Raw genomic sequence first — 24349 nt, 5'->3', positions numbered from 1 at the left:
TCTGTGAGTGACTTTAGGACCTGGACTCCTCGTACCAACTACAGCAGAAATGTCAAGAATGTGATAATTTTTTTTTGGCTAGAAAAAAATTCAGTATAGGTTGTTCCACCTGTATTTTCATCCTGGAGATTGAGGAGGGGTCAGAGAAGGCATCTGAGGGTGGGGGCTTGATCCAGGAACCCTTTTTGAGCAACAGGGAGGGTTGCGTTGTGGAGAGTGACTTGGGGTGGAGTCACTGAGTGTCCACACGAGTGTCCCACTGCCTGGGATTGCACCTCCTGGCTTTCCCCCGTGCCCCTGGGGAGCAGCAAGTGGGCACATCCCCAGAGTGACCTTTACACAAATGTGAATATCCGCTCTTCCTTAAGGCATTAAAAAGGTGGGGACATGGCTGGGATGCTCTGGGAAATGCCCAGACCCTGCAGAGCTGCTGGAGTGATACCCATGGGCTGCGCCCTGACTCCCGCTTGGCAGGCAGGGCTGAGGAGCAGGAGCTGTGGGGAGGCACTGCTCTGAGCCCAGGCAATCCTCACCCCTCAGGGAGGGAAAGGGGAGGCCTGGGGCTGTCTCTGTGCACAGCCTCTCCCCTTTGCCTCTCACAGCTCTTCCCAAAGCCTCTCCAGGGGCTGCTCTCCTGTCCTCAGGCCGTAATTCTGAGTGGTGAATTATCCTGCACAGAGGTTTGCTGCTGTTTCAGCCTCTGTCAGCAGAAGGAACCTTAACTGCCTCTTGCATTTATTCGCAAGGAAAAATGGCTGAAGTGGTTTGGAGCCCTTTCAGCTAGGTTTAACCAGTTTCACAATGTTTCCCTCAAAAACCTGATGTGGTCATCTCTGAGGAGCTTAAGGAGTGGTTTGGAGCCTTTTCATTCCCTCCAGCCCTCTCAGCTCCCAGCCCTGCTGGGCCAATTCCCCACATCCCAAAGAGGGGTGATGGAGCCACAGCTTCACTGGTGCAGGACAAAGTGGAGGAACTGGGAACTGGAGCTGAAAAAGGTGGAAAAGAGAGATTTGAGCATCAGCAGGAGCTGTACAAGGCAGCAAAGGTGAGTGCCAGGCTTCTGGTTTCCAGCTCAGTCTCCATGAGCTTTGGAGTGTGGAATTTGGCTTCAAATGTTGTCTTCCCCTAAAACTTCACATGTTCAAAAGTAACTCTTTGCCTGACAGATCTCTTAGTACAGATAATTCTGTCATTTCCTCTTGCTGTTTGCTGGTTTTTGTTGGTGTCTGCAGGCATGAACCTGTGGTCTGTCCTTTTGGTTTTGTGACATTTTCCTCTCTTCCTCAGCTCAGAGCAAAAGGTTCTTGCTACATTGGACAAATGTCCTTTTCTAAAATTCATTTTTCCTAAGCCATGAGACCACAATGATCTCATTCTTTAAGAGGCTGGGCTGTGTGAAAGCTTGAGAGAGACAAAAAAAGCAGTTTCTGGAAGAACTGTTAAAAGATATCCATTTTTCACAACTATAATAGAACCTCATAATTAATTTAAATGGAATTTGTTTTCCATAACACAGATTTTTGGGTGTAATGTATGTCCTTTGAGAGAAGCAAGAGAAAACAAACTCTGTTATTTTTGATTACCTTTGTGTTTTGTTTTTTATTCATTATGTTAATTTTATGCTAATAACCTTCTTACATTAAGGTTCACTTTATACTACATAAACTGACAAATAGAGCAATATTTATCAAGCATAAATATTAAAAACACTATAAAGACTTCTAGGCTTCTAATTATTATGCTAATATATCTCTAAATTATTCTTGTATTACCATCCTACAGCTCACTGTGGAACATGACACAAAAATGGTGAAAATACAAAAATTCTATTTCTTAATGCTGTTAATGAATCACATAGGAAGGCTGTCTATGAATTAAAGAAGCACCAGTTATGGCATTGTGGATGTGAAGACCTAGAATTCATTTCTTCTGGTGAGCTGTTGAGCTTTTGTTTATATTATCATAAATACCAAGGAAATCCAAAGTGCTTTTGTGTCTCTGAAGTACAGAAAATCCCAACATATTGCATGGAAATTCCCCCTATTGAGGCAATTCTTGGTATTTCTTTTCAGAGTGTGTGTTTGTTGGTGTCTGTCCAGATGGTGCAAGGCTGTGAGTTTTGGCCTCTCCTGATTTTGTGTTCCATCCCTGGGGGAAGGTGGGCCCCAGATCTCAGATATCACATTTATTCTGGTGCTGTTATGACTGGGGGCAAAATCCCTCTAGTATGTGGAAGGACTAATTCTCCCACCCAAATATGTGACTTTTTTTTCCTGAAGTTCTGGTTTTTTTTAATAAACATTCCTCAGGTTTTATGTTGGTTCTATTTATTTGGTTTTGTTTTCAATGTCTTAAATCTGGGCACTGCAGACAGCAACAAAAATGTTTTATGGCAGCCGATTTTTCAGTTAACTCTTTATTTGTACCATCTACAATGGAGCGGGTGTTAATAGGATCCTTGATCCTCTACAGTTAATTGGCTGCGTGTTTCTTTGTAGGAGTCATTAACAATTGGAATAAAAGTGGTCTGAAGGAATGGACTGAGTGTCCTAAGCACAGAACTGGCTCCTCCCGGGGAGGTTCCGTACCTGGGGCTGTGGGGAGTCCCTGCTCTGTGCAGAACAGCTTTGATTCACTCACTCAGCGCCTCTGCCAGTCAGTTTGGACTGGGGGACTGTGCAGTGCATTATTACAAAGTGTCTTTTGAAAATGGAAACAAATTACTCTGCTGGGATATAGTGCTCTTGCACAGACAGCTGCTCAGCTGACAATCATGTCTTTAAAATGATATTATAGTACAAAATCAGTGCTGTGAAGGAGGGAAGGGCAGGGATTGTCTCATCACATAGCAGGTAAGGATTACACAGAGCAGCAGCGAAGTTAAAGAGGGCTGATAGTGATGGGGCTGCAGAAATGAGGGGCTGTGAGGGGTCAAGCTCAGCCTGGGCTGAGCAAGCAGAGTCACAGAATTTACAGGAGGAAGAGGAAAGGAAGCACTTTTCTTGCTTTCTTCTTTCGGAGTCTTCAGGGAAATAGCTTGATCAATTTACAGTTTTTCATTCCTTCATTTGTTTGTTTGAGTGAGTGGATGTGCTGTGTAAGGATGGCTGTGACTCAGTTATGGAGGGAAAGGTAAATCAAAGACATCGAGTTTGTCTTTAGGGCACATTTAAAGTGCAATTCAGAGATGTGTGTGCATCTGGGAAGGAGCTGGTTTGGAGTGCTGGAAACTCCGGTTCTGTCCCTCTGTGCCAGTCTCCACATCAGGACACTTCTGCTCCTGTGGCACTCTGGAAGTGTCGGAGCTGCAGAGGAGATGCCTCCCTTCCCTGCCTGTGTCACCTGTGAACATCTCCCAGAGCACACAAAGAGCCAGGGGCCTCACTGCCCCCAGAACTGAGCACGGCCACAGGAGTCTGAGGGACAAAGGTGCCTTCAGACACAACTGCCTGGGCGTGCTTCAGTAGTGAAAGATAAACATGTAAGAAAGTGGAGCCAGATGTATTGCTCAGCTGTGTCTGCATTGCTTCTTTTAGCTGTTCCATGCTAATAGTCTGAAAATACAATCAAGTTTCTGGTGAAAAGGATTCTTTTAATTAAAAATCAGTGCTTATTTTTGACCTGTGTAAGAATCTAAATAAAATCCACTTTGTTGTTTCTGATGTTACAACTCCCATTTAAGCATTTAACAAGAAAATATTCCTGCTGGGAACATGCAATATCAATTTTCAGTAACTAGTTGCAGTGTGAACTCCTGGTTTCTCTGCAGAGAACTAGTTTTTTTGTCTGGCCCAGCCAGGTATTGATCCCTGTCTCCATCAGGGGAAGTCATCCTGACCTTCTCTCTCCAATCCCCAGCATCCCTGCCTGGCCCTGTTTATAATGAACTGCAGGGACAGAGTCATGGGGCACTGGGCACAACCCAATCCCTGGAGTGCTGCTGCCAGTCCCACACTGATGTGAGACTTTTGTATAAATCTGCCCTAAATCAAGAGGAGAAAACACTTTTAACGTGGATTGAGCACTAATTTTGGATGTGCCTTTACTTACAAACCACAGCATGGAAGAGTTCCCTTTTCAGGGAGGTCATCAACCAACACTGTGGTTTTTAGCATGATTTTTGTGCTTCTCAAAAGCACACCTGAGTGCTGGTGCTTGGGAGACAATCTTAATTCCACAGGTAGCATACAAACTTATCCTAAAACACTGCAACAACATGGAGAGAGGGGATTAAGGTCATCTGTCTGATGGTGAATCTGCTATGTGCAGAATTCTCTTCTGTTTTATAAATATATCAGGAAAGCTGAGGTTTTTCCAAATTGAAATAGTGTGTGCATAATTAAATAATCTCTATGTGTGTGAGAGAGAGGGAGGAAAGAAAAAGGGATATTTTCTCCCTTTTTTCTTTTTGCATCAGCTGGCCACACAGATGAAAACAACCCACAGCACAAAATAATTGTGAAATCAATCAGTAATCCAACAATCCTGAGCTCTGGAGTAACCTCCTAGGAAGAGAAAAAAGAAAGAAGAACACAATATATTAAATACAAATCCTACAAGATAGGTAATGTGCCAAAGAGGTTATTGCATTCAGGAGGCTTGATAAGGATGATTTAGCAGGGTGAAGAGATCACCTCTGCAGATCTGAGAGGGAAAGGACCATGAGGAGATAAAAGGAGGAATGCACAGTAAAGAGATAAGTGAGCCTTATCTTCTTTGCACTTACCTCATGATTGTTAACATTTTGTCTTCTTTCCATAATCAAATTTCCAAACCTTCAGATGCAGAGCACCCTGACCTTTGGTGTCTTCTGTAGTCCAGTAAAACCAGGACAAAACTAATGGAACCATTGGTGCAATTCAGCTCTTGTTTGTTTAACAACAAACAAGTAACTAAAACAATTTTAGACTAAATATTTGAGAGTCTAGTTATAAATTGTGATAAGTTCCAAATCCCTCCTTTGTTTCTGCAGACAGACATTGAGCCCAACACTTGTAAATGTATTTCTGCCTCAGACACTGGGCTGGGGGCTGTGGACTTACAATATTGGCTCCTTCAGAAGCTCACTTGAATTTAGAACCCATCTGGATGCCAGTTCTGAATGGCTGTCTTGTACCTACCTACAAAATGAAAGCTGCCTTTCAGAGGAACTGTCTGTTTCTGTTGCTAGAAAAGTCTGTAATTGCCTTGGTCAAAAAAGGGTTTCTTCCAACTCCAAAGCAGATGCCATATGCCATAAATTGCATATTTCCCACCACTGTTGCTTACAAATATCCTAGAGATTTTAGGGAACGTTTTTAAAAGAGATATTTTATGAACTTTGCAGTCTGGTAAAAATTCCAAGGGACTCTTCTTCTTCTCTTCTCTCCTCTCCTCTCCTCTCCTCTCCTCTCCTCTCCTCTCCTCTCCTCTCCTCTCCTCTCCTCTCCTCTCCTCTCCTCTCCTCTCCTCTCCTCTCCTCTCCTCTCCTCTCCTCTCCTCTCCTCTCCTCTCCTCTCCTCTCCTCTCCTCTCCTCTCCTCTCCTCTCCTCTCCTCTCCTCTCCTCTCCTCTCCTCTCTCTTCCTTCTTGGGAATAGTTTGTAATTATTACTGTTCTTCAGGAAATGCTTTACTAGAAAGATAATTGCAGTCTCCTGATTGTGTATTTTAAACATTTATTGGGTACCTGTAGTTTAAAAATATAGTGGGGCAGAAAATAACCCTTTGGAGAATATTAATACAGCAGATATGTCTGAGTTAAATAATCAGAATTCTGTTGTGCTAAATGCAGTAACTGCCTGGAACTTCATTCTGCAATTAAATTGGTCATATATAGAATAGAAAATAATGCAGTTTTTATAAATACAACTTGAAACCACAGACCTTTAATTAAAATGTACAGAACCATTTATTAGGCAGCAAATATCTGTATCAGTGTTCAAGTGGGCAGTGCCATCACATGGGAAATGAAGTTCAAGTCCTGGGCAGGTTGGTGGAGAGGATATTAAATATGATGCTGAGGATATGGGTTTAATTTAAAGAATCATTGCTGTTGCACCCAGGACTTTATTCTTTCATCTTACTGACAACAAAATTGTTTCTATCCATTTAATTCATCTTCTTCCTTCTCATCTCAGATATTTATATGTTTGCATGGCCTCATCTTGATAATAGCCAGCTGCCCCCCAAACAGAAATATCCTTTACAGTTTCTCTTTCTTCTTTCAGAGTCTTCAGGGAAATAGCTTGATTGGTGTAGGAGAAGGGAATATGAGTGACCTTGCCCCTGTGATAAGTAACAGCTGTGTTAATTACTCAATACAGCCTTACCCTCATGAATCTCATCTGTATCCAACAGAGGTAAGTGTGATGAAAGGGAGTGGGGGAGCTGGTGAGGGAGAGACTGTGAAGAAGGATCCTGGGGAGAGAGAATCACTACTGTGAGGTCAGCCTGGGTCTTCAATTAGAGCCTGTTGTTGGAACCTGCAGTCACAGTCTATCTGGGTAAAAGCCTGCAGTCACAGCCTGCACACCAATCCCTGCAGTCACAGTTTAGCTGGAAATAACCAGCCAGCAGATGCTGCAAGGGAGACCTAGAGCAGGAGCTTGCTGCAGCCAGAATCAGTGTATAGTTGGAGTCAGGATGGCTGAGATGTAAAGAGGAATAAACCAGAACTCTTTTCATGCTGTGATAAACAAGAAGTCTGTGCCTTGGCTCATTTCTACCCTCTAACTAAGGGCTGCTGCAAAAGATTGAGTCACAGTTTTTCATTCCTTCATCTGTTTGTTTGAGTGAGTGGATGTGCTGTGTAAGGATGGCTGTGACTCAGTTATGGAGGGAAAGGTAAATCAAAGACACTGAGTTTGTCTTTCAGGCATGTTTAAAGTGCAATTCAGAGATGTGTGTGCATCTGGGAAGGAGCTGGTTTGGAGTGCTGGAAGCTCCGGTTCTGTCCCTCTGTGCCAGTCTCCACATCAGGACATTTCTGATCCCTCTAGCAGTCTGAGAGTTTGGATTTCAGGATCCATGTCTCAGGCTTCAGTGCCAGACAGTAGCTCAGAGACTTAAGCACCACTGTCCATTTTTATACAACTTTCGTAAGGTCAGACCCAAAAAAGATTTTTTTTTTTACCCAAATCTGCCACATTGCTCTGGTTTACAGGATTTCCTTCTTGTGCTACTAAACTCTGAGGTGAAAAATACAAACAAACAAAACAAAAAATGAACCCATGACAGTTCCAAAACTGTTGAAAAGTTCCTCTTCACTTTTTCCTCCTCCAGTTAAATCTGGTTCTAATGATCATATGGACAAAGAAGGAGAGTTGAGCAGATCCCAAGGCTCGGCCTTCCAGGACCAGACCTGTCTTAAAGACCTCAGGGAATGTTTTAAACTTCCCAGTCCTGCCTTTGCACTAGTGTGAGAGCATCCTATCCATTGCTGCAAAACTCCTGGGAACCTCCCTGTTCTTAACAGATGGCAAAGCAAAATGGAAAAAGCTGGAATGCTGCTAGGTTCTGTGCTGAAGTGAGAAAAGAAGCCATCAAATATTTGTCATTTCATGGTTGGTTTTCCAGCAAGGACTGAAATGCCATGAAATACCCCAGCCTTGGTAACCTCCCTGTCACCAGCTGGGCCAGCACTGTTGGTCCCCATGGATCCTGAACCTGGGACCTGGGATTAAGAGCATCAAACAACCTTCCCAGAAGCTGAATCTACTCTTTTTTTGCCTCTGTGAGTCACAGGAGGCACTGGTTGTGCTTGAGGGCAGTTATGCACTTTTGCACTCAGGCTTCCCAGTGCTCCTGAGCACCAGGTTTGCCCTCTGATGGAGCCCCTTCTGCCTCCTCTGCAGACTTGAGCCCACTAGGTCTGGGCATTTGCTCTGTGAGAGCAGCCCCATTTTACAATCTTTAAAGAATATTGTTGAGACACGTGAAGGAGATTTATTTAAACAGGGAGGTAAAACAAGGCCTGGTAATAACACAGAAGCCCTCCCTGTGTTTAAATTCCTTCCTCACAGAAATGTTTTCATATTATGTTTCTTTTGCAATTATTTTCTTTGCCTAGACCTTGCAGATGTGCACGTGGCAGGTGTGTTTCTGGTCAGCCTTTAGAGCTCGTTGTGAGCAGAGCTGAGGGCTCAGTGCCCTGCCTGCCCTTGTGGTGGGCAGGGCTGTCCTGAACACCACTATGGGCAGTCACAGAGGGCAAATATGCAGCTGAATTTTCCACAAGCATTTCACTGAGCAAAAATGGCCATGACTGTTTCTCCCCTGAGCAGCTGTGATTCTTCCTTCTAGAAGATAATGCTTATGAAATTATTCCAATGTGTGTGAATTGGTACTGGATTTATTGGGGTTGAACTAACAGAAGGAGCAAAACTGCTCCTTAATCATCTTTCTTTCACAATTAGCATTGCCAATAGAAGCAGTGACTGTGTTATCCTTGCTCTGTACTGTGACTGTCAGTGGGAGCAGCACTGTTGTAATCTCGTTCCACCACCAACACAGGGACCTCTGGGTGTGGAAGAAGCAGCTCTAAGGAACCACATTCCAGCAATCCCCAGCTGGAAAATGGTTCCTACCAGGGGAAATTACACTTGGATGCAGATGGATGGTATTGCTAATGACAGTGTCTTATTGATAAAAGCACATTTCTCCTAAAAACACAGCAAGGGAAAAGCCTTTAGTTACATGTCCTGCACGATGAGAAAGAAGCTGAGGTGGCAGCCTCGGTGAGGGCAGGGGGAGAAGCCTCTCCAGGGTGTGGGAGCAGCAGTAGCACTGGGCTGGCTGCTGGCCAGCTTCCCACAAGCCAGGCTGGTTGGGTCTCAGTGCCATATGGATGGAATGGACTGAGCAGGGAGCAAGGAATTCCACAAGGACATCAACATGGAAGCACTCCCTGGGGGCTGCCTGGGGCCACCAAAAAGGACCTGCAAAATCCAAAAGGTCTTTGCAGAAATGGATGGCTCTGGGCTGGCATGTTCAGGACCAAAGCGCTGACAGAGCCAAAAATTATGCTCTTAACAGAAAAATGAGATTGTGGCTTCTCTTCCAAAGCCTAGGGATCTAAGGCTTTTTCTGGTGCATACTAAAGAATGGAAAAAAGGCTTCAGGAGAGGAAAAGAGATCTCAGAAAGCGAGAAAAAGTAAACAGAAAGAGAACTGATATTTACATTATTATCTTCCTGATTATTTGCTGTGCTATTGCATAAGTTTATTTACTGAATGCTGTCTTTTACCAAATAAATTGTTTCATTTCTTCTTGAGAATTGATTTCTTTTGCTATTTAAGCAAGCAGCCCACAGGAATGCCTTCTCAAGCATTCAAGTTACTTTGCAGACAGTGCTTGAGGCCTTCAGCAGTGTTTGTTTAGAATGGGCTGATTCCCCTTCTGCTCATTGCAGGGCTCTGCTTTCAGGCAATGCTTTATCCAGTCCTAATGACAAACACAGGGAGGAGGTTTAAGTCCCAATATGCAGCAGAATGGCTTTTATTCGTTTAACTGGCAGCATGTGGTAACTTCCTTTCCTTCTTCAGTAACCACAGGATGCAGCCCCACCAGAGATGTGGTGGTGTGTGTTTGGCACAGATGAGTTTGTGCCTTTAGGATGCACCTGAGCAGCAGATGCAAATCCCTCTGCCACAAACCCAGCATTCAGAGATTTGGACTCAGTTTGCTCCCTTTTGCTTCCAGTGTGGTAACAACTCTTTCTGGGATTTATGCAAAGAGCAATTAAAAAAAAAAAAAAGGTATGTAAGTACTGGCAAAACAGGATTGTACCTTGGCAGTGACAGCATGAAGTCAAAGCTGCTCTGGAGGCTGATCTCTACAATGCCTGTACTACAGCTACTTCCAGCTGGGTGGAAACCCCTCCCCTTTTGACAGTTGCCATCTGTAGTGTCAAGTTTTGGGTTTCAGACCTGTCCCACCCTGTCCTGTCCTACTTTTGACAGATTCCTTTGCTGCAGTTCAGCCATCCTTGGCAACTTCAACAGCTGCAGGTAGAGCTTCCCTTCCTGGCACTGGAAATGCAGAGGAAGAAGGGTGACAGCTTCAGCGGGTGGCATAATTTAGTTTGGCAGGGGACTCTAGAGGTCACCCAAACTTACTAAAAGTGGGTCCAACCAGAAAAGTTGCTTGGGGCTTCTCCAGTCATGTTTTAATAACTTTAATTACTTTTAATTAATTTTAACTTTAATGACTCCACGGACACTCCACAGCCTCTATGAGTCCCTCATGGTAATTTCCCCCTTCTTGCAGTTATTTAAAACTTCCTGTGTTGAAGGTTGGATTCAAATTATAAAACAAGTCTTATGAAGTCATTCAACTCCAACAGCTGGTTTTCTTTCGAATAACATCAACTGATTTTGCCCATTTTTCATGAGAGAGGGCTACTGTGCCATCACGTTTATCAGAAAAGTCTTTGGCATCTAATGAAACTTCCTCTGTGAGAGTTGGCTGCCTGTGAAGCTCTTTGGAAGGCTTTGCAAAGGTCATAGCCTCAATCCTCAGCTTCAAGGAGAATGTCAGAAGGCTTTACAGGGTCATTTTATATCCAGCAAAACAGGAGATCATATGGCTACATAGTTTTATCTCGTCTTGGGCAAATATTTTCTCTAAGCTGCAAAAATGTTGTATTTATACTTTTAATGTATGCTGTATTATTAAGCTCTGACATTAAACACCTTCATGCCAGTCTGGAGGCGCTGAACTTTGCTAATCATACAGAGAAACACGGGAAGGAGAAACCTGGGAGGTCTTACAGAACATTTCTTCCTTGCTGGTAACTCCAGAGGTCCCTTCCAACCTTGGCCCTTAATGCTGAACTGATGAAACCTCTCAGAAGGCAGAACTGAAGACATGGAAGCTCCTTGATTCTAAACTACAATGTGTAATCTGTCCTTTACACAGCACAGGGACCAGGACTCCCAGTGAGGTCCTTTGCTTCTTTAACAGGCAAAGGAATTGTGCCAGCAGAGACACCCAGTTCTGATGTAAAACCATGCAGGTGAAGTCTTACCCCAAAAACCCCACATAACAAATCAGCCAGAAATCCCAGCAGAAATATGAAAATGCCCTTTTCCCAGAGTATCCCAAGATAGTCTGCCAGGCAAAGTAAACATTTACAGACTCCAGAAGAGATGTATATAGAATACAGTGGGGCAAAATATGTTTAACTGCATTGGATAGCAAATTCCTGGAAAAATGAAGTATTGTTCAGCTTGAGACTGCTTGAGACTGCTGCCAAATAAATTCAGCTGGGAAAAGATATTGAGGCCAAGATCAAGGGAAAAATGCAACAAGTCAGCATTTAGGGCACTCCAACATTTATTGCTTAACCCGTCAGACTCACAGGATATTGGTTTCAGTGCTCTGAAACCCTTCTGTTGAAATGGTTTCACTGTATCAATTTCACTCTAAATGAACAATCAGAGTTCTGGGACCCGTTTTCACCCCTATGGGATTTTGCTAATTGTTCTTCAAGTCCAGTCTGGTCTATCTTGCCCAGACCACTTGGGTTAGTCTGGATCCTGAGAATAAATCTTGCAAGTATTTAATAAGAATGGAATACTCAAATTATAGTTTCTCCTCCAGTAAATGTTTGATTGCATTAGAAAAAATGGAAAGATTATAATCCCTTGAAGTAGCAAAAAAGATGATTAGAACACTTTTGTGAAGGTGGAAGCTCTGCTCAGGCATTCAGCATTCAGCCTCCTCAGGCAGAGAGAGGAATTGTCATTAAACTGGTTTGAGTTATGAATCTATCTCATTGGAAAATAATCCTCCAAGATGAGTCAGGCTTAATTCAACTCCCAGTGTAACTGAACTCCTCAAGTAGGAAAAAAGAAACCCAGCAATAGCTCCCACTCCTTTCTTCCTCCCCCTCCTTGTGCTAAATCCCCTGTCCAGCTTTGGCAGGGCACTTCTCTCCGGCCACTGGCGGCAGCTTCTCCCAGCTGGGCTCCCAGAGACAAGGTGCAATTAGCCTTTGCCTCCCGGGCTAATTGACCTCCTGCCTTTGTCTTTTCAGCTGATTAGGGAGGCAGCCAGGCTGGCTCTCTGGCCGGGACTGACACGGTGTTAAGATAGCAGGGAGGCTTTGGGCTGAGCCACCAGTGCCAAAGGACAATTTTCCCAGTCCCCTGTTGTCACCCATCCTGGCCCTGAAGCAGCTCACCCTGACACAGGAACTGGGGCTCCTTGTCCTGAGCTGGGCACTAGGAAAGGCTTCTGACTCGGCAATCCTGGCATTTCATTTCCTGCTAGTTCCTAAAACTATTCCAGGCTTCTCTAGACAACCAAATTATTGTATTGTAGTTTTTAATTTCAAATGGCTATTTTTCTGCAGAAATGCTGTTTGATTGGCATGGTTTTATTCTGCCAGGCCTAAACCCAACACGGGTAAATCACACAGCCTGCTCAATCAACAGAGTGATAAAGATGAGGCACCAGCATAATTCAAAAGATGGGATTTTCATCCTAATGGCTCAACCTGCTCAGCAATTCTCTTTTGGCTTTGCCAGATGTAAGGGGATAACCTTGAGCAGGAGAAAAACCTTTTCAGTCTTGTAAAAAACAGGTTCACATGAAGGCAGCATTGCAATTTTTGTTGTTACCAGGAGGGTTTTTCTCTTGAGCCTCTCTTAAATGTCACAAAAAATTAAAAGCAGAAAGAGTTACTCTAGTCAGTCACAGTCAGAATTGTTTACATAGACATTAACAGAAAATGGAGAGTTAGTTCCCATTATTACAATTTTCCAAAAATGAGCAGAGGTCTTATTTTGCATGGTTAATTCAGGTGCTGTTTGAGTGCCCTGTGCTGGAGATATCTTTGAATTTCATGGCTTAGGTGGACTCTCCTGGCACTCAGTGGTACCATATCAGAGTGTGTCCTAGCATGATGCATGGTTTATTTACACCCTGAAAGTGTCCTCGTGATGTGTGAATTAGTTAAAGAAGATCTAGTGGGAGATGGTGTTCAAGAGCTGGGTCTGTGCAATGTGGGGTATGTTCAGTTGCCATGGTTATTCCAGGAAAATACGTGCACAGTGAGTTGAGTCCCTGTATAGTTTAACTTGCACAATAAATAAAAAGATACAGGCATAAAACTTCTCATGTGAAACAAAATCTTTATAATCTGAGGGTTCATGATAATAAATTGGAACTGGAATATATATTAGGCACAGATACACAGGAGTGGTGGCAGCTAAAGCAACAGTATTAATCTTTTTACATAAATAGCAAAGCAGGTCAGAAATGCAAAACAGGTCAGAAATAAATGAGTTTCTAGAAGCTGAAGTGATGATGTGATAATCTGCATTTTGGAAAAGATCTTGTGACATTCAGAGCTACAAATAATGAACTTGGCTCTTTTTCACCTCTCTTTTTTTTTTTTTCTGTTGCTGGAAGAGGCAGCAGGAGGAAGGTCCAAAGCAGCAGAAAAGTGACCATTGAGGCAAATTAGAACCAGAGTGAGTCGTTCAGCTGAAGGTAATTTCTCACGTGATCTCTCAAATCTTTGCTGACTGTATTTCTCTTTAGGCACTGAATAATTTGGTAACAGAATGTGAGTAATGCCTTAAGGGGAATTTAGTCTGTCTGGTTATTTCTTGCTGCTCAAAGATAACATTACCTTTACTAGGCTGTCTGAAAAAATGTGTTAGCATGAAATTTATATCCTTATGAGCTCTTATTTTTAATACCTGGTCCTCTCCTGTGGTCTAAAGCAATAAGGGAATCTGTTGAACAGCAGAAGAGGGACAACCTTCATCCTTGGCTCTTTCTCCATTTCAATATTTAAATGTTTGAAGTGTTTATGAGAGTGGAAGTTGAAGTCTCCCAGGCTAGACAAAATCTTGAGTTCTTCTGCTTCATAGGAAGCTTGGTTTTCAGATATGATGCTTTTGTTCTTATTTTGGAGAGTTTGACTCAGCAGCAAAGCAATGTCTGATATTACAGCACCATATTATGTTATAAAACAAAGGCATATTTATGAATAATCACGGCCAGAATTTGCCTTGTACATATGGAAATGGGGGATTAATGGGCCTGATCCACCACAGAGAGCAGTGTTGAATTGAAGGTATGAAAATACACAAGCACTTTGTTCAGGTGGTGAAAAATAAGTTACAGAAAACTTTGTCCTTGTTTATTTTTTAATGCAGCGGTATGCATAAAATAAGCCAAAAATAAAATTTGCCTCAAAGGTGGAATAGAATGTTAAATTCACTACAGATAATAGTATGGCTGAGCTTCATAATGTCAAGGCTTTTTCTTCTACCATTGGACATTTCAAACAGATGTAACATCTCCAGTATCAGATGGTGTAGAACAGCCATCAAAAATCAGTGTTCCAATATTGGATGTGTGAAAGGGAATGTGGTGGGCATTGGATGCTGTGTGACTGCAGTGCACGGGAATGGGCTGAGTGGTGCCCAGGGATTTCCAATCCAATACCCATTCCAAAGGCAGAGGTCCATGTGTGAGTTCTGGTGATAATGTGGATAATGATTCTGTCAAGTCAAATGTGCCTGCTGACGGATATAAATGAGTTATGGGGGCCTTTTGAATAATGTGCTGGTGATGAGCCATAAATCACAGTGCAATCCCCACTCCATCTGCAGAGGGAGGCCTGCAAGGCTTTACTGGTAACCCTCAAGTTGGTACACGTATTAAGATGAAAAATCATGAGTCTGCCAACTTTGAGCAGTGGTTTGCTTTGGATAAACACTCTGAGAATTCGGGCAGGCTGGTAAAGAGGTTTGACAGATTTGTTTGTCACATGAATAATACCTCATTTATTGTGTTGGAACAACTGACAGTCTCTTATCAATGACAGCAGGTCAGGGATGAGCACTCTACGAGTCTAACAACTATCCTGCTCAGCTGTCATTTTATTAATATAATAATTATCAGTTAATTGAACAAATGCAGTGTTCAGTATCCTGGTCACAGACAGGAGGATTATGTGCTTGCTGAAAAAACAAACGAAGCAAAAGGGTGATCTCTCTGTCAAAGGGTTTGCAGTCCGAATCCAGCCCAGATGAGGCAGTGGACAGACAGACAGACAAAGTGAAAACTGAAGAAAAAATGAGGCACTTTGGGTCTGTGAGATAAGCAGCAGGCTCAGGACCCCAGCAAACTGATCACTGTCATGGCTTTGTCAGCTGTGCAGCCAAGAAGGTGCGAGAGCAGCTCTTGAGGGGCTGATGCATCCCTGGGCGGGGGTGATGGAGGCTCCTCTCAGCCGGGGGTCAGCCCTGCAGGCAATTTTCAGTCTCGGTTCTTAGGGATCAGTGCCTCACCCTGAGCGTGGGACGGGGCTAGGGAAGGTTGGGTATCCACTTGGCTAACTCCAGCTAAATTTAAGAAAATAATAAGATTCTGAAAAATAGCAGGTTCCAGAGATGTCTCGGGTGCAGACTGGGAGCAGCCAAGGCTGTTTGATGGCACCATGGAGGAAAAGGCTGAGGCAGACAGGGCTCCAGACCAGCAAGCCAAGCTTCTGCTTTATTAAACACCAGAGAATCCAAGCACATGATTTAAATCCATGAAAACCAGGGTTCACTGGTTCCAGTGCTCATGCTATCACTTGTTCCTGTTATTAATTTTCCCACTGGCACTTACTCCAGTGTAGTTTTGTGGCTGTACAAGATGTGTTTCATCTGTAGCCAAGCTGTGAAAACCTCAACTTTCTATTTATTCCTTTTTTTTTTTTGATATCACATAGACAAAAATGCATTTCCATTAAAGTCAATTTTGCCACGAGGCAAAAGTAGTTCCATCTTTCCTACCTCGTCCCATCTTATTTTCCCAAACTGTAACTTTGTTCAAGAAAAAAGGTAGCAATAAAACGCTCTGACAATAATCACACCCTTGTGTTTTAGTACTTGGCTCTGTGATATTCTGAAAAATAAGAGGTGTTGATACAGACAGCATATAAATATTCCTGCAAATAAGGTTTTTTTAAAAAATACCTATTGTCATATTTCCACATCTGTTTTTATTATAAAAAACCCACAAAAGATTTCTGTTGCTTTTGAGGTTTCTACATTGAGAAAATTACCAACCAGGCACTGTAATTGCTGCAGGAGAGCAACAAATAAGACTGCTTCACATTGTTTAGACAATTTGATTACTCTTACTCAGGACTGCAGAATGTGGCAATCTACGTGTTGCTTTACCTTGAGTGCACAACACTCCTCCACAGTGATTTATGCAAACAAATGAAATGTCAGCTCAAAATGTTCCAGATTTGGATGTCCTGGAGCTCTGTGTTCCTGCTCTGTGTTACAAACACTCTGTGAAGCTCCCCACCAACCCTTTTGTGCTGTTACAGTTCTGGCTATACCATCACTGTCTCGAAACTGGAGGCAAGGCCACTCCACTCGTCCCCAACAGTAGAACTTCACAAGAAAAATGGTCTTAACATGAACCAGTTACACAAAACCACCCACAGTCCTTTTTTTGTCTTCTGGAGAGAAACACAAATTTAGCTAATACAATCTGTTCTCAAAAAAAAAAAAAAGTCCTCAGGCCTTCCTTCCAAGGGAAATGTGAATTAGAGACAAAGCAGTGAAATCAATGGCTGCAAATCACACAGCATTGCAGGGAAACATGCAGCTGGGGGTCTGGAATGATGCTGTTCTGCAGCTGAAACATCAGAAAAAAGCTTGGGTGTTACAACAATATATGGCTCAGAGGAGCAGGAACATCTCTGCCAAAAGAGCCCAGTGTTCCTAGCAGGTGATGCAGTGAAACCTGGCCTGAGAACACACAGAGAACACCTAGGGACAGCAGCAAAGAACACACACAATTTTATTATTTGTCTGTCACAGTAAGAAGATCCCGTGTTTGCTGTGAAAGCTATTCATGTCAATACATGAATGTATTTAACTTCTTGGAGTCAGATTTGTGTTCTTCCTCACTTTCCTGAAGAAATGGGGAAATGGGTTTCTTCCAAAACCTAACAGAATTCTCACTTTTTTAGATAGAGCTCCTGGGCTCTTTTTGAATCTAAAACTGAGAAGAAGCAATGAAATGGGCCTCCAAGCCCAGTCTGCTTGTAGTACATCTTGTCTGTGTGAAAACAAGTGGTTGGTTCAAATGCCAGTTACCAAATGGACAAGATTAGTTTTCAATTCTAATTGCAGGCCAAAGGAAGGAATGTATATTGTTCATTTGGTTTCTCTTTCATGCTGACAGATACTTGGAATTCCAACCATGTGATGGAGCTGTTTGTGTTAAAACTGTCTTGTCCAATGTAAATTGTGGTGGAATTCCAGAAGTACCTGCATTTCCTAGGATATCACTGAAATGGGATGTTGCTGCCTGCCCACTGAAGCCTCAGTTCTGAACAAATACCCACGAAAGCTGTGTAAGCTCTTGATTTTAATACACACTTGACCTCTTTGTCTCCAGAAATGAATTCTATTGAGTTTAGATTTCTGTGTCCCTTCCTTTCATCCATCTAATTAACCAGTCCAAGCTTCAACTTCTTAGCTTCAACAGTGCACAACAGATTGGAAGAGGATTTCTGTGCAGACTGTGGGGAGGGGTGGTGATCACATGTTCTCAAGGTCAGGCATTGGAATAACAAATCAGGAATATCCATATTTTATTGAGCAGTCCCGGAACACTGCTGCTAGAATGCCAAGGTGCTTACATGGCAGTTACCAAAGTTTTAGTTTGTTCTGTTCTTTGGAGTGAAAATTTTTGTGCTTTTGTGGTTGGGTTTTTTAAATGTAATTTTATTTATTTATTTATTTTTAACAGAATGCACTAGGATTGTATTTCCAGTGTTGCAGTGGAGAGAAGAGGGCCAATGTTGAACTCCCCAAGGTCTTTCCCAGCGCCCTTGCTGAAGTCCCTCAGCCCAGCAGCCCTGTCCCCACCACCTCTGCCCCAGGCTGGTGCTGGCTGTGCTCTGCCCCACACTCTAGGGGACGATGCTCAACAGGATCAGACCAGGGAATCAGGAGCAGACAGGAATTCCAGGGCTGACGTGCCAGCTGTGCCTCACTGCTCTGACCCGGGTGTCCCAGCCACTGAGTTCCACCTGTCTGTGCCACACCCTGGGGACACCAGCCTGCCCAAGGGAGCAGGGACAGGGGCAGCCCTGGGGGTGTTTGTCCCCAGCAGCCCTGTCCTGGTGGACACTGAGGGGCAGCTCTGGGGCAGGGGGCTCGGGAGGCACTGCTGGGATGAGGCTGGAGCAGAGGGGTTGTAAATACAGGTGCAAATCAGAAGGGAAATGGAAGTCAAAGACCAAAGCAAAGAGCAGGGAGTGAGGGAGAATGGGAAGGCAGCATGGAAAACAAGCTACAAGGAATGGATATCCAGGAGTTGGAGAGCTTCAATCTATGATCAATAAACAGGGTTCAGGGCATACTGAAATGGAGAAATCATTAATTCCACATTTCCTCCATGCAATGCAAATGTGCACAGACCTGTGTGCAAGACATTTTGCCATCATGGTGCCTCTTAGGACGGAGTGTCTGGGATGGGAATTATCCAGGAGGAGTTCAGATGCTTCATGGCACATTAGGTCAATTAATATGCAGAGCATTGCATTGCCTCCTCCAAATTAATAAACAGCACATTCATTTCTTTTCTGCTAATTGAATGTTTAACTTGTTTGTCTAAGGCCAGGGATAGGTCAGGAGGAGGTTAGGGATGGATATTGCTTGTTTTCTCCAGAGCCCTGAGCCATCACTGGGTTTCAGATTTCCTCCAGCCTGCATCATTGCCATACAATTCTGCAGACAGATGAAAGAGTTTCTTTCATTACGAAAACAAAAGGGCAAGCAAAGAGTTAGGGAAACTGATAATTATATACAAACTTTTTACCCAAGGGCAAAGGAAAAAAAAGGAAATCAATGTGTTGCAGTTCTTTTTCAATATAATTAGTAACTTAATGATGAGATAATTAGTATACATATTTTCTTTTCAGAACTTAACTGTGGAAGGAGTTTATAGCTAGAAGATTCTTTTTTTATGTCATTCTTATGGCTGGCTAGGGCATGTGAACAATGGGAAATGAGGAAATGACATAGCACAGTTAAAAAATTAGATAATTTGAGACATACTTCTCAGCTGCTTTATTTGTGAGCTTGTTTTGCTATTTTTCTTTGAATTTCTTGTTTGCTAAAGTTGGAAATTCTGGAAGGCTAACAGCAAAGCTGTGATTATAATGACTTCTGTAGCAATTCAGCAACTACCTCTGAAACTTCCAAGTGATTTTGGTGCTGAGGTTGGAGATTGTTATCACCTGGGACACTTGCAGGAGTCTTGTTTTGTTATGCATCCCCAGTAGTCACCAGACAGAGAGTGAATCCTTTGGCCAGCAGAATGTGAATTTGGCTCTGAATACAAATACAGAATACAAATCAGGCTCACATCATTCTCTCTTTATGGACTATGTAAGATAGGTGTAACTTCAGCTCAACGTCAGGCAAGCTCAGTCAGGCAGAGGCCAAACAGCTGCCTCGAGGGCTTTTCTAAGAAGTGGGATGGGTGTGCTTTAAAATGGGGTGTTCTCTGTGCGGACAGCAGTGGAAGCTTCCCTGAGATACATTTCATGTGGAGTAACCTGGGTTAACCCCGTGGTACTAAGAGAAAACATCTCAGGTACAGTGAGCAGAGAGTTGGCTTAACATTATTTTCTCGCTCCTGCCAAGGAGAAAAGCTGCCACACATCTCCTGTGGGGCTGCCCTGCCTGAGCCTCTCACTGTGCAGCACCATCCAAAGGGGATTCTGAGCTGGGTGGGGACAGTTGTGCTCTCCCTGGAGGAGGATGAGCTGGGTGTCTGTGGTGCAGACTCTGCTGGTGACCAAATGTTTCTGTTCCCTGGATAATCCTCTCCCTGAGCTGCCCAAGGCAGAGGGAATCACCTCAGCCTGTGGTCCATGACAGGTGCTCTCTGTGCCTGGCACAGCGATGGCATTTCAGCCACCCCTGTTCACTGCTCCTATCCGTGTGTGGAGCATGGAAACTAAGCCACTGCAAGCCAGCTTTGAATTATTAATCATTTTCTATCCTCTTCCCTTCCTCAGTCTCTCACTGCCAGTGTTGTTTCTTGGCTTCCCTGCCGGTGTGTGAGCCTCAGCTCCAGGTTCTGGCCTTTGCACTCCCTGATCCCCTCCTGCACCCATTCAGTTCTGCTTGGTCTTGCACAGCTTTCCGTCTGACCATTAGAAACTCATCTCTGTTCTCCTTTCTTGCACGAGGCAAGGAAGTTTCTTTTTATCCCCTCCTCAATTTAGACATAATTCATCAACCCCCTTAGAAAATTCAGCATCTGCTGGGCTGATGCAGAATGAGGTTCCTTTGGGTTTTTTCCCATTATGAGTACAGCTTCTGGAAGTGAAATGTGCTGAAACACAGAGGATAATAATTTGAGAAAAGGTGATTTTTAAAGGGTAATTCCATAAGACATGAAGGCCAGAGTTGCTCTTACAGGTTTCATTTTCAGGATGTGTACCATTTCTGATGGGGCAGAATCCTCCCCCAAAAGCTTCAGTGACATTTAAATGAAGTAGTAGATGAAGAGTCACTCCTCTGACTCAAAAGTTGATGAGAAGCACAATGATAAATGGGCATTTTGTGCACTCCAGTCAGGTTACGGTGAGGATATTTCATTTAGACAGGAAGAAAACACCTGACAGTCCATGAGCTAAACAGTGATTTCTCGAATGTTCTTTTCTACAGGAGAGTGGGTTTATGACTTAAATTAATTCATTTCATGAAGGGCATTGATAATTGAGACCTCTTTGTATGTTTTATATTGTGAATACTAATGTAATTAAATACTTTAAATTAAGACTAGATAAAAACTTGATCTGGCAGTAGTAACTCTGTAAAGACAAATTGCAATGCACACATCCACTGTAAGAATCTGTAATTTATTTATACAGCCATTTATAGTGCACTAAGTAGCAGCATGCTACTTAGTGCACTATATTACTATATATTACATATATTACTACTTACGTTATTATGTGTCATAGCTCAGCTGGTCTGTAGCTGCTAAGATAAATTTGGCCCTATCAGACACCAAACTTGACCAGTCTAGAAGTAAAACAAGTCCCTGGATAAGGCAAGGTGTCTTGGTTTGAAAAATGTAACCAAAAATGTGTATTCTATTTTCATCTGTTGAAGTTGATTGGGAGATATTGTTCTTTATCTCTTGTAACTCTAGGGGTGGAAAGAGGGTGGATGCCCTCTGTTAATGGGACACCTCATAACACCAGATAAGGCAGTGCCTCCTTATCTCTTCCTCCACCCATCCTCCTCCGAGGGACATCACCTGTGAATGGGCCATTTAAGGCCTCTCACATGACTGATAACATCACCTCATCCCATTGGGAGATGCTCCACCCAGCGGGAGGAGCCAAAGCCTTTCCACCAGGATAAAACCTGCAATCCCAAACACCAAGGGAGCCTGTTTTCTACTGAATTCTCAGAGGAAGACCGGACCTATCTTGCCAGCGCTGGACCCTTTTTTCTACAAGATCATCTGTACTTCACAGAACCCCATCTGTTACTCTGGGAGGACTTATTTGGACTGGTTCCAACACCCTGACAACAGAGTGTCAGGTCATATCTCTGACTCCGTCAAGATTTTCTAGGACTCTTGTTTGTTTGTTTGTTTGTTTTTTTGTACTACTGCATTTGTATTTTTAGTTATTCCTATTCCCATATTTTTGCCTGAAAGCTCCTAATTGCAAAATTGTAATAATTTGGAGGGAGGGGGTTTTTACATTCTCTATTATAAGGGAAACTCCAGTTTCCCCTGACAGATACCTGTCTTTCCAAACCAAGACACAAGAATAGGGTGGATTCAAACCTGAACAGGGGACCTCAGCCATTCCCATTCAGCCCTGAATGCAGACATGTCGCTGGTCAGGGAGCTGGGTGGTGCAGAAATCCCAATCAGTTGTCCAAGCCTGGGAAGTTTGAAATTTGAACCCCATAAAAAGCCTTTGCTCTTTGTCCCATGCTCATGGGTGACTTGAGTCGTGAATCTGTCTCAACCTGAGACCACACGGAACAATTATGGAAACAGACTGGGCTATATTAGCATGTCTGAGGGGACCCTTGATCCCAAACAGCATTATTGGAAGACTAGTACAGAGAATAATGAGGGAATAACACTCTGCCTTAGGGGATGTCCAACGCACTTCAAAATGGAAAGTGAGACTGACATACTTTGGGTTTTATTGATTTTATCGAGAAACAAACAGAAAAGCTGCTTCGCTTTTCATCAGTAAGGTTTTCTTGTTCTTGTCACAAGCAAATAGCTTCTTTCATCACTGCCAACAACAAGAATGTCTCTTGGAGGGGCAGGGAACAGAGAGGGGAAAGGGCAATCTTTCTTGTTCTGAAAGGGCTTTCACTCCTTCCAAAGATGGAGATGAACTTTGGTCGAAATTCTCCTTTGAAAACTAAAGAAATTTACTGAGGAATAATTGATCCTTGAAAAAACACAGATTCTCTTCAGGTTTTGTTTTTAGTTATCATTTTTGTTCAAAATTCCTGAAATAGTATGGAATGGCTTGCTGCTTGTGAATTTTATTTACTCTTTTTTGATGCTAAGAACTGATAATTACTTTGATAAATAAAGTTCCCAGTTACTTCTTATTCTGGGATAGTGTTGGAATAAATGGGATGTTTTAAAAGATCTTGAATTATATTGTATAATAAAAATGATGAATATGTGCATCAAAATCTGATATTGTTGGAAATATTAAGCTGTAAGCTAAACAGGTGGGGCTGTGATAGCTCCCCTTCTTTTTCAAGTTTTGGGTTAAATTTCAGTGCTGGAAACCCAATAGCAAAGAACTAAAACTAGAGTTCAGTTTATTCCTGATGAAATGAACTACAGAATTCAACAGTGATATTCTTGAATGCAATCAGGCAAAGTATCATGAGTGAGATACCTGCAGAATGTGTCCAATAATAGGAATGTGTCACAGCTGTCTGAAGGAAGTGATGAAGCAGCTGCAGCTCTTCCACTGAAGGGAAAGAGGCAGCCAGAAATACAGAGGAACAAATTTAGGCAAATATAATAGACTTTTAAAATTTGCTGGTCCCCTCCATATGAGCCAAAATGCTCCTAACTAGTTAATGAAATGGGCACATTTGCATTTGAGTTTTGAGTGGAGGCCTCAAAATGGCATCAAAATGGAATTTAGCAGCTTCTTAATCTCAACCATGGCTTAACACAAAGGGAAGGTGCCCAGTCAGTGAGCACGTGAGCCAAGCTAGGGCACAGCATCTCCTGCAGCACCAGTGGGCAGAGCTGGATGTCAGGAGATTGGTCAGAGAGCTGGAAAGGACCTGAATTATCAATGCCTGGATGGGAGAACACCCCTGGACCTGTTTTCAGAGGCCTTTGCAGCCTCCCAGCTCTGGGTGTGTGAGCAGATGTTCACAGTCAGGAGGCACTAAGAAACCAGATTATAGTGATCAGGTTGTTAAGTCAGAAATGTTGTTCTTGGCTTACAGTAAAAAACCACCTGTGAGATGTCATCTCCCAAAGTCAGGCCCAGTCACTCAGAGCCTTGCCAGCCTCCTGGAGGGCTTCACATTCCCTCTGGAGGCTGGGTATTGTATTACTTACATTTGCCTTTAATGCTTTGGTCAATGAAGTCCCTCCAACACTGTAGCAATAAGCTGCTTACGCACTTCCTAGGGAGCTGTGCTTAACTTCATTTTTATCTGATGACAATTCCTTGCCCCTCTTTCTGCCTCAGTGGGGACTCTCTTGAACAATTCACAATTGATTTGACTTCATTGACAAGCAAGAAGGGAAGAGACAGTCTTTTGCAGACTATATTTTTTTGGAATAATTATCATGACTTGGCTGATTCTAGTCAAGTTTGCCATGACATGTTGATACTATGGGAATTAAAACACAAGAGAATTTTCCTTTTCTCTTAGTTTTCTCAGTAGACCTGTGGGTGGGACATCAAAACTGTTCCCAGAGTCCCAGCTTCCTGCTGTGAAAGTTGTTAGTGTGGGAGCAGAAATCCCATTTTGGGATGCCTTTGTTTTTAAACAATTCTTTAGCTATGATTTGCTAACGGCTGTGCTGAGACTTCATGGTTTTATCTGCTTCAGCCCAGCTGAGGAGATGTGATAAATGCAACCTGTTAAACACCACAATGAGACACTGAGAGCTGCAGGAGGCAAAGACTGAAATGATAGGCTATAATCAGAGGTGAAGGGAGATGGAGTGCCACACAAATACCTCTGAGAAATTTGTTAAACAAACTCAAGCTCTTGTATAATTAGATGACAAGATTTATTTTAAGCTATGAGGTATGAGTGTGACAGCACTATAATTTGTCGTAAATA

The 24349-nt window shown here is 43.0% G+C and overlaps 1 long non-coding RNA gene across 1 annotated transcript; it reads left to right on the top strand.

Annotated features, from left to right (window-relative positions):
* Positions 1-482: 482 nt before the first annotated feature.
* Positions 483-22717, top strand: LOC134557566 (uncharacterized). Its single transcript, XR_010082067.1, has 6 exons — positions 483-1045; positions 1783-1932; positions 6208-6339; positions 13398-13478; positions 17193-17364; positions 21189-22717. It is a non-coding gene; the product is annotated as an uncharacterized LOC134557566 (long non-coding RNA).
* The last annotated feature ends 1632 nt before the right edge of the window (positions 22718-24349 follow it).

This window comes from Prinia subflava, chromosome 13 (assembly GCF_021018805.1).
Source record: "Prinia subflava isolate CZ2003 ecotype Zambia chromosome 13, Cam_Psub_1.2, whole genome shotgun sequence".
Classification (NCBI taxonomy): Eukaryota; Metazoa; Chordata; class Aves; order Passeriformes; family Cisticolidae; genus Prinia; species Prinia subflava.
This window is presented reverse-complemented; position numbering and strand designations above follow the sequence as displayed.